The sequence below is a fragment of the Pleurodeles waltl genome, chromosome 7 (genome assembly GCF_031143425.1).
Source record: "Pleurodeles waltl isolate 20211129_DDA chromosome 7, aPleWal1.hap1.20221129, whole genome shotgun sequence".
Classification (NCBI taxonomy): Eukaryota; Metazoa; Chordata; class Amphibia; order Caudata; family Salamandridae; genus Pleurodeles; species Pleurodeles waltl.
The window spans coordinates 670,135,793-670,148,093 of record NC_090446.1 but is presented as its reverse complement, the minus strand read 5'-3'; the positions used below and the strand labels follow the sequence as shown (position 1 = coordinate 670,148,093).

At 44.8% G+C, this 12,301-nt stretch overlaps 1 protein-coding gene across 4 annotated transcripts in view; it reads right to left on the bottom strand.

The window, feature by feature from the left end:
• The window catches only part of LOC138304529 (sideroflexin-1), a 227,778-nt gene that overhangs the window by 192,134 nt on the left and 23,343 nt on the right, over nucleotides 1–12,301 (bottom strand). The window contains exon 1 of one of the 4 annotated variants that reach the window (XM_069244666.1): nucleotides 12,070–12,126. The exons of the other annotated variants lie outside the window; for them this stretch is intronic. The gene's annotated coding sequence lies outside the window, so the exon portion shown is untranslated. Of the gene's footprint in view, nucleotides 1–12,069; nucleotides 12,127–12,301 lie in introns of those variants that run through there. 4 annotated transcript variants of the gene reach the window in all.

The following is a 12,301-nucleotide window of genomic DNA, read 5'->3' as shown; positions in this document are numbered from 1 at the left end:
TGAAAATTCCAGCATTCCCCATAAAAATTTTTTACAAACTGAACATAGTAGTGGTCATAAACAGTTAATTTTGGTTTATGAACCATTGGGAAAAAAAATAAAGAGCAATGTAAACCAATAGATAAATCAGTATTCATAGTTAGTGACATTTTTAAAAAGTATATGTAAACAACATTTGTGAAGGGGGGAGTGGCCTGACACCGATGATGTAGGATGCAGGGTTTGTCAGGTCCTGCCTGGTGACTCCTATATCCCTCGTAATCCGGCCGTAATAATGCCGCAACATTGACATCATATCTGCCTGCAGACCCCACGGCATGAAGAGACTGCTCACTAAATGGCCCGAGCCTCTGGTGGCTCTGGAACTAGATCCACCGGCTTGATTTCTGGGCTGCTGCAGTGCAGACAAGATGGTGGCGTCCAGAGCTATGAGCTGCGCAATCAACTGAACCCCGTGCTAGGAATATGCCCAGTGAGACAAACCCAAGCGGCGAGCCCCCAGAGAGTTAGATGCCCGCTCCGCGCGCCGCTGGCCTCCAGTGCTGATGTGAGGACTCCGATGAGGACCTATGCGCGGAGTGCACAGTGCCTTTGAGGCCTACGGCAGGTGCCATACAGGGAGTGCTGCAGCACCTGAGGTTGCTGGAGCTGTTGACTCAGCCATTTAGGAGCTCTGACTGCGCTCCCCTGCTAGAAGTGCACTGGGTGTGGCGAGGGAACAAGAGGGACCTCTTAACCAGTTGCTGGGTGCCCCCTGCATCTTTGGCAGTGAGAGTGCACGAACCTGGGCCCACAAATAGGGAACTTACATCGGGGAGCAAACGAGGAGCTACGCCCCTACAGCTGGGCCTAGCGGTTGAGAGGAGCACAGAACCTGCTGGGCACGGAGGAGCAGAATGTGGAGGTGTACCCCACTGGACCTGCCTATTCAGGTGAGGAGTTAGACAACTGGTGAGAGGAGGAATGCTGGGGAGCCCAGATGTTTCCCTTGCATAGCGCAGCTCACGCGCCTGCGATCAGGTGGGGCCCAGGCTTTGCACTTGCATGGCGTAGCGCACGCAGGCAGGTGGGGCCCAGCCGCTGCCCTTGCACAGCGCAGCTCAAGTGCCGGCCGGCAGGTAGGACCCAGGTGTTGCCCTTGCATAGCGCAGCTCATGCGCCTGCGGGCAGGTGGGGCCCAGGCATTGCCCTTGCATAGCACAGCTCACGGGCCTGCGAGCACGTGGGACCCAGACGTTGCCCTTGCATAGCACCACTCACGCGCCTGCAAGCAGGTGGGAACCCATAATCCATAATTTACTTTGAGGTAGACCCAGTGGCTCCCATAAGGATGTGCTGCTAACAGGGCCTGAGCTGTAATACCTGCCAGATGCAGAGGCACTAATGTACTGGGACACATGCTGGCTTGATTTAATAAGGATCTTGTGGACCCAGAAGAGAGGGCCCACTAGTTCCTTGCATACCACCCGCTGAGAGACTCTGGTCCCTGGTCTGAAATCCTAAACTGACCGCGAAGGAGTAATGGCGGGCCCAAGTGGCACTCTATAACAGACACCATTTGCCTGCATCCCGTTAAGAAAGCGGGGGTGGGAACCCCTTGCTGTTGGTTGAACTGCCTACTTATCCTCCAAACATATGCAGGGGGGAGGGGTGCCCTGAGGTTGACTGCTTGGGACATGGACTGACATCAACAATAGAGGGAAAGTGTCACTTTGAGGGTTCACTGACTTGAACAATAGACCCCTACGCGGAGACGATTGACAAAGCCACCAGTAAACGAGAACCAGACACTTGTGGTTCAGTTCAAGTGTATCAGTCCATGACTCCTTCACTAGTGGCCCAAGGGGGAATCCAGGAGGTACCCACACTACAGGATACACTGCAGGTGATAACTGGCCACCAGTAAAGTGTTTGAAACCAGCACTGACAGGATGGGAGCAGATTTGAGCATCCTGAAAAACAGTCACAGATGAATGGCTGAGAGAGTCACCATGGCAGAGAGAGCGGTGGCATATATCCAACCAGATCTCACGGCCATGAGGGAGAGACTCGCAATTATGGAGACCCAAGTACGGGCATTGGATTTCAGGACACAGGACAGTGAAAACCATTCGAGGAGAAATACCATTGAAATTATTGGCCTACCAACGGTCACACAGAGTTCCATCTCATGTACATCCTCCTGGTGCGCCACCTCACCAGATAGTAGCAAGACTCCTCTACTACAGCGATAGAGATCACCTCCTACCCAAAGACAGACACAAGGGAGACATTCAAGTAGACAACAATAAAGTAATTATTTTCCAGACTTCTCTAAAGAAGTTCAGAAACAGAGGTCTACATTTAATGAGGTTAAAGGACAACTTCACCAGCTGGGTTTACAAGTATGCCATGATGTTTCTAGCTCAACTAGAATAGACAAACGCTGCAAGGGGCGTCAAAATTGAAAAGGAAAAGTTGCTGCCATAGTGAGGCTTGTGGACGAGCGTCAACTCACGCAGAAGTGCAGAGAGATCAACAGAAAGTAATAGAGGTGGTGGCAGCGGCACCAATGAGTGGCAAAGGGACCAAATCGTCTTGTTCACAGAGCAAGGGGGAGGCCGGCAAATCTGACTTGGCCAGTAGATCAGGCTCCTCCGTAGCCTCGGATAATGAGCTGCCAAGATCACCCCTCGTATGGCTGATGAACTCTTCTGAGAATAACGATAAATTGTAAGACTATTTCTGTTCATTATGGGAGGTGGGAGATTCCTAAGTCTCCTCACAATGCAGATGTCTAACTGCTAATTGAACAGCTGGGGTGCTTCTATATTATTTTTTCAGAGGAGCTGGGGGGGAGGGGGGGAGATACGGTTGATTGGTCATCACCCCTTTAGTTTGAGAATTCAGTGGCTGCTCCCACAAATGTTTGTTTTTTAAATGTGTGATTGGAAAGGTGGTATTATTCTGCTTGTCCTGCGGTGCGCATTTTGGGGATGTTACAGTTGGGTGTTTGCAAGTTGAAGTATGGTCCGTGCCCTGTACATTTCTTACCCTTTATGTCAGAGGAAAGAGTTCCTAGGCCTGAACACTATAGCTCCCATGGAGGTGCCTAAGATCCTTTTGATTCTGCCAACGCACAATGGTGGTGCATGAAACTTATAAAATCCTAACTTGGAACATTAGGGGGATGCACACAATGGCCAAAAGGCAAAACGTCTTTTCATTCCTCAACAGGCGGGGTACAGATGCTACTCCTTCAGGAAACTTACTTAGTAGCTAAGGAAGGTGCTGCATTACAGCGCCGATGGAGACGACAGGGCTACTATACAACGTATTCTGTCTATGAAAGACTGGGGTCCAGGTCTGGATCTGCCCCTTCCAGAATACAGGTCACTTAGTGGACCCGGCAGGCCGGTATGTTGTAGCTACAGAATGTTTAGACAGGAGGGATGTAGCCATAGGTAGCATTTATGGACCAAACGTGAATCAGGAGGCATTTTTTGCAAATCTCTCCTGGGCATTACTCATCCTATTTGGTGGGGTCTGTTGTGTTGGGAGGTGACTTTAATTGTGTAGGGATACAGGTCTTGATTGCTCACATCCTCTGATCCAGGATTCCCCCGCTACTAGAGTGGCTCGAGTATTTACTGAGTAACAGGAAGAGTGGTGGATTCTGGACTCCTGGAGACTACATCACCCAAGGGAACGGGGCTATGCTTTATTTTCAGCCCTGCATGAACTCCACGTCTGACTAGATGCAGGGCTTTGCTCACCTGATGTGCAGGAGCAGGTCAGCACCTCAGAGTATTTATCACACACAATATCTGACCATAAGCCCCTTCTATTGGGACTTGAGTGGAGACACACGCATCCCATCATGGCCTCTGCACTCTGAAACGTTGGATGACCTGGTCTTCTGAGACACAATAGGGATGGACTTCCGACAATATCTAGATGAAAACTCTGAGACCACGACATCACCTCGGACAGAATGGGATGCACTCAAGGTTGTAATTCGAGGCCGGTGCATTTCAGAATCGGCAGAAGTCTGAAGAACTTTACTGAAGGAAGGACTGTCTTCTGAAGCCGCACCGCGTAACTGCGAAAAGGGCAGACCTGGGCACTCAGAATCACAAGCTCAAATACTAGATGCCAGGGAAGCGGTAGATGCAAATGTAGAGCGGCTGCTTTTTGTTTTCACCATGAGAACTACACGGAGAGAGATCATGCTGGGAAAGACCACACTGAGTCATTGCTGGCATGGATGGCGAACACGGCTAAATGAGGATCAGTAATTGTAGAATTAGAGGAGGATAAGGGGTCTAGAGTATATCGCAGGAAGACATAAATCACCAATTGTATGAATATTACTTCACCCTTCACCAGAGTGTGACGGGAGATTCCATTGAGGACACTTAGACTTTCCAAGCTCCTCTGACACTTACCATGTTTTCCTCTGGTGAGGCCACAGAATTAAGGAGGTCCGAGCTACCATTAAAAGTATGGCTAGGAACAAAACACCTGGCACAGATGGACTGCTGATTGAACTTTACTCTATGTGGATATTTTAGCTCCCAAACTGGTAGACTTGTATAAGATGGCCAAAGAGTCTGGCAGCTGTTTGTCCCAATCAACCCATGGAGCCCTTATTGTGCCCTTAAACTAGGAAAGGTGGCACATGACAGATGGTCATATCGACCAATGTTGATGCTAAATACTGATTATAAAATATGAATCAAGATACTGGCAACACGACTGGCTTCCCCATATGGCCACTTTAGTACATCGAAATCAGGCAGGATTCACTGCGGTCCATAACATGGCCCATAACATTTGTAGGCTCTTCTGGATCCTCCACCAAGTATAATAATGTGGAAGCTGTAATTCTCACTGTAGACATTGTGAAGGCCTTTGATAGCCTGGAATGGACATTTTTACATAGGGTGATGATGCACTTGGGCCTTTGGCGCAACTTCGTGGCGTAAATCTGTTTATTAGGTACAGATCCATCTGCCAGGGTCAGAACTGGACGCACTATATGAGAGCTACACAGTGGAGCAGGGCACCCGACAGGGCTTCCCCCTTTCTACCTTACTATTTGGCGTGGCCATGGAGTCCATAGCTTGCCTTGCCAGGACAAGACCGTATACCGGGGTGTAGTGGATGGGAAACCAGATCCACTATTTTGTGTTATATGAGGATAACCTACTGCTTTTCCTGCAGGATGCAGGGGTAGTGCTAGCGGAGGCCGTGAACTACTGGAGTGATTTGGCACCCTCTAAGGCCTGCGAATTAACTGGTTGAAATCCTACTTATTCCCAACTCTACCTTCTTGGCATCCTACGGAGGGGTTGGAAGCGCTGAAATGGGAACCTACCTGCCTTCCCTATCCGGGAGTAAGGGTATATTATAGCCCTGCAGATGTGTTGTAGAGCAATATAGGTAAGGCGACTTGTGCCCTCCGGACCAGTGCTGACTTCTAGGGTTACGTGTTGTTACCAGTATCGGGACAGGCGGTATTAATTAAAATGGTTGCCCTCCCCTGTCACTAATACTTCTTTGAGATGCTCACCGATTTTGGATCCCCACCTCCTTTTCCTGAGACCTTGATAAGATCATTATGGGCTTCCTCTGGGGCTTGGGTCAAAGTAGAGTAGCATAGTCCATGCTACGCTGACTGACGACTGAAGGTGGCGTAGCTGTGTCTGACTAGGAGGCTTATTTTTTAGTGGTGCAGTTACAATTGCCGACACAGTGGATGGCATGTAGACTGTCCGATGAGGGGTAGAGAGCCCACACTAATACCGTTCTGGCGTGGCTTAGCTAGAGTGCTCCTCCGGCTCCCAGGCGTAGGCACAGCTGACACAACAGAGTTCCAAATATTGCACCGGTGCTGGGTTTGATGCCTTCAAAGAACGTGGACACGCATACCATATTCTTCTGACATCCTAATGAAATTTTTGATGGTACTCCCACATGGTGGGAATTGGATGGGGCTGACGGAGTGGGTAACGGCGGGAGCAACAACAGTTGGGGCCCTCTTTAAAGCAGATGAGTATTTCCCATATAAAGACCTCCGTATGAGGTATGATAAACCCCTTGAGTCACTTTCTCTTGTATAGGGCTGTGACAACCGCTATTCACGCACCTTGGAGGTCGAGCCTGGTGGAACCACCACAGGCAGCATGCTGCCACTATATAGTTACTTCATCCGGAAACTTTTAAGCTGTCACCTGCCTATACAGGAGGTTGCAACGGGCTATGCTACTTCCCTAGACCGCTTTGAGAACTTGATGGGAGGATGACCTAGGTATCACTATTCCAGACCGGGATTGGGAATATATCCTAGCACTCATCCCCATGGCTACTAGGAATGCCAGGTTTAAACATATCAACTTTTACGTGTTGCATAGGGCATACCTCACACCAGGGAGGATTAACAGATATTATGCTTTGACTAGTGTGATTTGCCCCAGGTGTGGGGATGGAGGGGGCAGATTCCTTCATATGTTCTGGAGCTGTCCGAACCTGTCCCCCTACTGGGAGGGAATAAGCAAGACACTGGCTGATGTAATTGAGAGGGAGGTCCCATGCACCCCAGCTCATTGCCTACTGAGTTGGTCTCCACACAAAGAAAAACTCTAGAGCAACAAGCAAGTTTCAGGACTTGGTCTTTGTCCTTGACAAAAGAGAGATCAACCGGAAATTGGAAATCCCATGTGGGCCCAGATTGGAAATATGAAAGAGTGAGATGATTAGATGGGTGGGGTATGAGAGTGAAGTGTGACCTCGTAAAGCGAAACGAGGTAAAGGAACCCATGAGGCAGTCAAGGCATGCAACACCCAGATCCCTCAGTACAGGAGGAATTATGACATATACCCCCCGCTTTTTCTCCAGACACACTACGAGGTTGATCCCCATACTAAAATACAATTCACAGACATTCCCAGTATATTATATGGCTAGGATATAATAATACTTACGAACATCAAGCAGACTTTCCATTGACATTATGGTTATTTTCGCCCCCCCCCGGAAGTAGGGGGCACTAGTAGGGCACATACCAGGAGGTGGGTGGGCACTAGGGAGGAAACCATAGCTCTTTCGATAGCAGGAAAATTGGAGTAGTGGGTATTTTAGTACGGTACATTTGAACTTTGTGTATAGTTACTCCTCTTACTGCCTGTACATGAGCAACACTGGAATACTCTGGTTTTGCATTATAATTAGATGTGAAGGGAGGGAGAGCTATTACGTCAGTCGTAAAATATGCCATGTACACGACGTGCCCTGAAGGGTTGTATTAACACTGTTGTAAAATGCAATAAAACTTAGTTTAAAAAATAAACATTTGTGAAGCCCCCCTCCCAACCAAAAAAACTGAGTAGACACATTAATGTGAGGTGTAAAATATATAGAAGAACTAAAGCATTTAACTGAGAAAAACGTTAGAGATTTTAAGACATAAATTCTAACAACCACGGAGTTCTAAATGTAATTATCACTAAAATTATAACACAACCCAGAGTAATTTAAAATTCCAAAATTCCTGGTTCTATGATACCTTAAACATATTTTCCACTCTGTGGCACCACGCTCACCTTAACTTCTACCACCACCAGCACAGATGAGACAGCGGTTAATTTATGTTTAAGTACATGAATAATTGAATCACTTAGCTGAGCAAGGGCTACCAAGCTGCGATGGCAATGGCACAATTATTACTTTGATTAGAAAGGTATTGGCATAGTCTGCACGTTTCTGACGGAGGAGAGAACTTCAGTTTGTAGTCATGCAATGTTATTGTACATTAGGACATACTCCTTAAGTACAACTGTGTGATAGCAATTTGCCTGTTGCATCGTTATGTTACACCAACATTTCCACCACTTAACCTGAACTCCCTCTTAAGCCATACAGTCTCACCAACAGACACCTTTCTTGACATACACAACACATTACGTAAGGAAATACATCAACACTGATTACATATACAGCAAATTCATACTTTTGAGGGCAGCAATGTGACACCAACCTTTCTGTTTCAGAATGTTTAGTCACAAAGAGGGAGGAAAGTGGCATAAACACGAAGGAACAGAATACATTTTTGAAGACAAAATATAGCCACTGAGCATAGACAGCCCAGCCAGAAGCTGTTTATCGAGAAAACCAAAGGAGAGAGAGAGAGAGAGGCTTTGCTATAGGATAGGCATCGCAAGCAAGGCCTTTGCAGAACATGTGGTCCCACAATCCATGACATAAGATCTGCATACCCAGAACTCCTAAATTAGTCCTTAACACTTATATTTCGTTCTCTTCGAAAATACTATAAAAGTACTAGGAGGGTTTTACAACGCTTTGATGCCTAATTTTTGTAGAAGAGCTTCAGCCATAAAAAAAATCCCGTAGCATTAAAGGAATAATATTTTCCTTTGTTAGTATCCACTGCTCAGAACTTCTGACTCATAAAAGAAAAGGATCCTCATTCTCAGAAGGCTCACTTCCAAAAGTAGCATAAATATAACAATCATCATCTTGGTTTTAGGAAAAGGGATTTGCTTTACCACCAATGAAAAAGCCCATTCTCAGATATCAACCATTTATTCTTACTTGTGAAAAGCTGCATCACATACCAGTATATAGGAAAATGGCAACTGTTCACACAAAACCAGCAAGGCGAAAGACAGTCCACGCTGACATAAAAAATACAAGAATTACAAAACAGGCTGTAATTAAAGTGAAACCAGCCAATTCGGTTTGAGGAAGGAGCTCATCAATCAAGTACATAAATGCTGAATAATATTAGCAATGAGCTATATTTAAAGAAAATAATTTCTTATACATAGCATTTTCCCCCAAATCATAAAAATTAACCTTAAAAGTATCACAGCGTGTAATACAGGGCTTCTACATACTTATTTTTAATCATAAAGTGCAAAATATTTTTCACGTAGTGCACCACATGGTCCTTTTAAAGGTGGAAGCTTTCTTTTTAAAATGGCTTTAGTGCTCACCACATTATCCCTGCCAAACAGTGAAAACATTGCAACTCATACATTCCAAGAGAAACACTTCCCAGGATGCCTAAAGATACAAAGAGCAGCAAATACCATACTATATAATTCTTTGGGCTGACCCAAGATGTGATTGACAAAGTCCTAAAAAAATGGATAAAGGTAGGTTCCCCAAGGTCCACTGTCTTTGTATTTGAAACAAAGGGTCATGCAGACAAGTTTGTTATCAATTGGTACCTAAAAAGTAAATTATTCAGAAAGATATAAAGGAGCTAACCAGACACCCATCGTGCAAAGATCGGGTGCTCAGTTATCTCACATGTAACTTACAAGTGAAGGTATAAGTGGTGCAGGAGGTTAGATAAGGTGCACCACAATTGTTAGTTTTCAGTAGGTGTGTGTAAAAAGAGACAATTAAAGGAAAATTATGTTTATCGAATTTAAAAATGTTTTAAAATTAAAATATCAAGACGAGTTAGAAAAACAAAAGCAGGCATACTTTATGCAAACATGGAATGGAAAAATATGTGAATCAGCCAAGCACGTGTAAATGACAACCATGTGTAGCAGAGTTTTTTTATACTGATCTCATAGCCTACTTGTTTCTTTGTGCATCACATACTACTTGATCCAAAAGAAGTAGAACGCAGAGCAAAAAGGCATAACAGACGATACATTTCTATGAAGGCCGGATCAACCGTACAAGGTAAAAGGACAGCTCCAGTGCAAAGATGTTCTGAGACCATCCCAATAAAAAAAAAAATCAATTTGCCTGTTGGGTACTCCTCTTTCGCAGTAAAAGGGCAATTTGTTATAATCTAGTGCCCTGTCGTGGTAGCGCCACGAGGCAGCTACCTGCAGGGGCATTAATATACCAACAGTCCTGAAACAAAACGGCCTTGTCTGATTGACAAATGCTTATTCTTCTTATAAATTATTTGAAATTATTTCTTACCACCGACATACCTCAAAGGTGGACAGAAAAAAGATAGTCGTGCAACAATCTGTCGAACTGCGCCTTCAGGGTAAACTAAATGCAGAAAGCAAACAAGGATATTGGTAAACGGCTTATTTTACACATGGTCTGCCTCCAAAGCTGTGCAGTTTCAGAATGTTGCACACGAACGAATAACAGGTTACACAAACTTACAGAAGGTAGATGTTATTTCCTTTTTTTTGCCTTTGCATTTGTTTTCTTTTTTTTCACTGAACAGCTGTTGCTCAAATTGCATCTGCTAGGAGCTTCTAATTTTAGAAAGTAAATGTAGCTAATCAAATTACGGTGGTCTTTCTAAGTGGTGTGAAGGTATCTAGGCAACAGATCCGACACTTATTGACGGGGAGTTTGAAGAGGAACGAGCGAGAAACAAATAGGGGACTGACAAGCACATTTCGGCAGGAAATTGATTTGCGGAAAATGTGTATTGTGTTACTGCAGACAGCAGTCATAACACTTCAGTGTCTTACAAAAGTGCACGGATATTTATTTATTAATACTAAAAGGGGCTCTTCTTGCATTGAACCACCTAAAAAATTCGTATCTGATTACATCGACCATTTCTAGGAAAACAGCAAGTCCCTCTGTAACAGTCGTCATGGAAACCAGAAGGGGACGTTTCACCTACATTGATATCCCGTTGCAATAACCTAAGAATGAAAGAAGAGGTGAGTTCGTGTTTCAGTGATCTCGGATCTAAGTGGAAATTCTATTGTAAACAGGCTAGCATCACCGTTTAGTGCAATTTCGCTATGCAACTGGGCTTTTCATTAACAGTAGCGTGTTGCAGATATATATTTAGTGCGGCTCAGATTTAAAGAGGTGATTTGTGCCGATGTGATCCATGTTTGACGCAGTTATCTGCAAAGTCCAGAAATAACCAAGCAAGGAGAAACTGTCTAAACTGGTCCTTGGAAAAGGTTTTTACACACACTTGACAGAATTCGGTATTCTACATAATTCCAGGCAGATGTAAGTAGCTCATATTGGCTCAATATTTTTTTTACCAAGGATGACGTTGTATATACCAGAAGCAGAACAATTAAACCCGGTGGTGTTGTACGTATGGGTCCTTGGCGCAGCACTCTCTCCCAATTTACCACCAGAGAACTGTTACCTCTGCTATCCTACTCCTTCCAAGTGAATATGCTTTGATCAACGTGACTCGAGATTTGCTTTTCAATGCATCTAAACTTATTCCTACATATGACAACTTTAAACTAGCAAGGTAGATTAGGTGAAAAACACACATGAAAAAAGAGGAACACAATGTTCTTTACCATGCACTAAGAACACACGTAACCGATTGTGATATGGAACGGAACCTGTAAATATGTGATGCTTCTAGAAGAATGCAATGAAAATCTAAACAGTACATTTATTGCATAGCTCCGCAAAAATCTGCAAGAACAAATTAGATTTGTAGTGCTGTTTACCACTTACAAAAAACGTTATTCTCTGCAACGTCTCTCGCAGCAAGAAGGCCGAAAGATAATTGCATTTATAGGAATTTTGGAACTGCACTGCAGTAATTTGCTAGCAAAGGTTAGTCATCTTACCTTTTCTCCCCTATTCAGAGAAGTAACAAGCATTGGCAAAGCTAATAGGTCCCAAAGGCTAGACATATTGGCTTTGCCATGCTGTACAGCATCGGCAATATGCTGTGCAGCATGGTCAAAAGAGAGATTCAAAAAATTGTGATGACACAGCCACATTATTTTGTAATCACACGCATTTTAGATGATAAGTGGATTTTATTTTCAAGAAAGGTTGGCAACGGAGGAGCAGGTAAGGAGGATGAAGCAAGGAGGGGGGCAAGGGAGAAGCAGCACACGAAGGACAGCAGCAAAGAGATAGGAAAGCATGTTAGTGAGGAAGGAGCAGGGAGGGTGGCATTGGGGCGAAGCACACAAGAGTGAGCTTGCAACAGGAGGGTGACTGAAGCATGGTGTGACTCAGGCAGATATTTGGCCGGGGTGTGAAGCACACGAGAGAAAGAGATGGAAAACTCATGGATCCCTATGGAGTGGTTAGGTAGAAAGAAAAACAAGCATTTGCAATGCAATGGGTCTTACGTTTGCTCGAGTTAAAGCTATTAGCGTTGTAAACTCCCAATTGGACTTTTCTTGCCACATGAACTGAAAATGAAAAGTAAAACAGTTTCACATAAGCGAGCTGATGGCCACCACGAGCGCAAAGCAGACACACAAAAGGAAACAGAAGTTCGCTTGCAGTGAAATTTATCGGCAAAAGTGCAATTATCCATGTAACAGGGTCGATGTTATGCAAAGTGCTTGACTACTAACC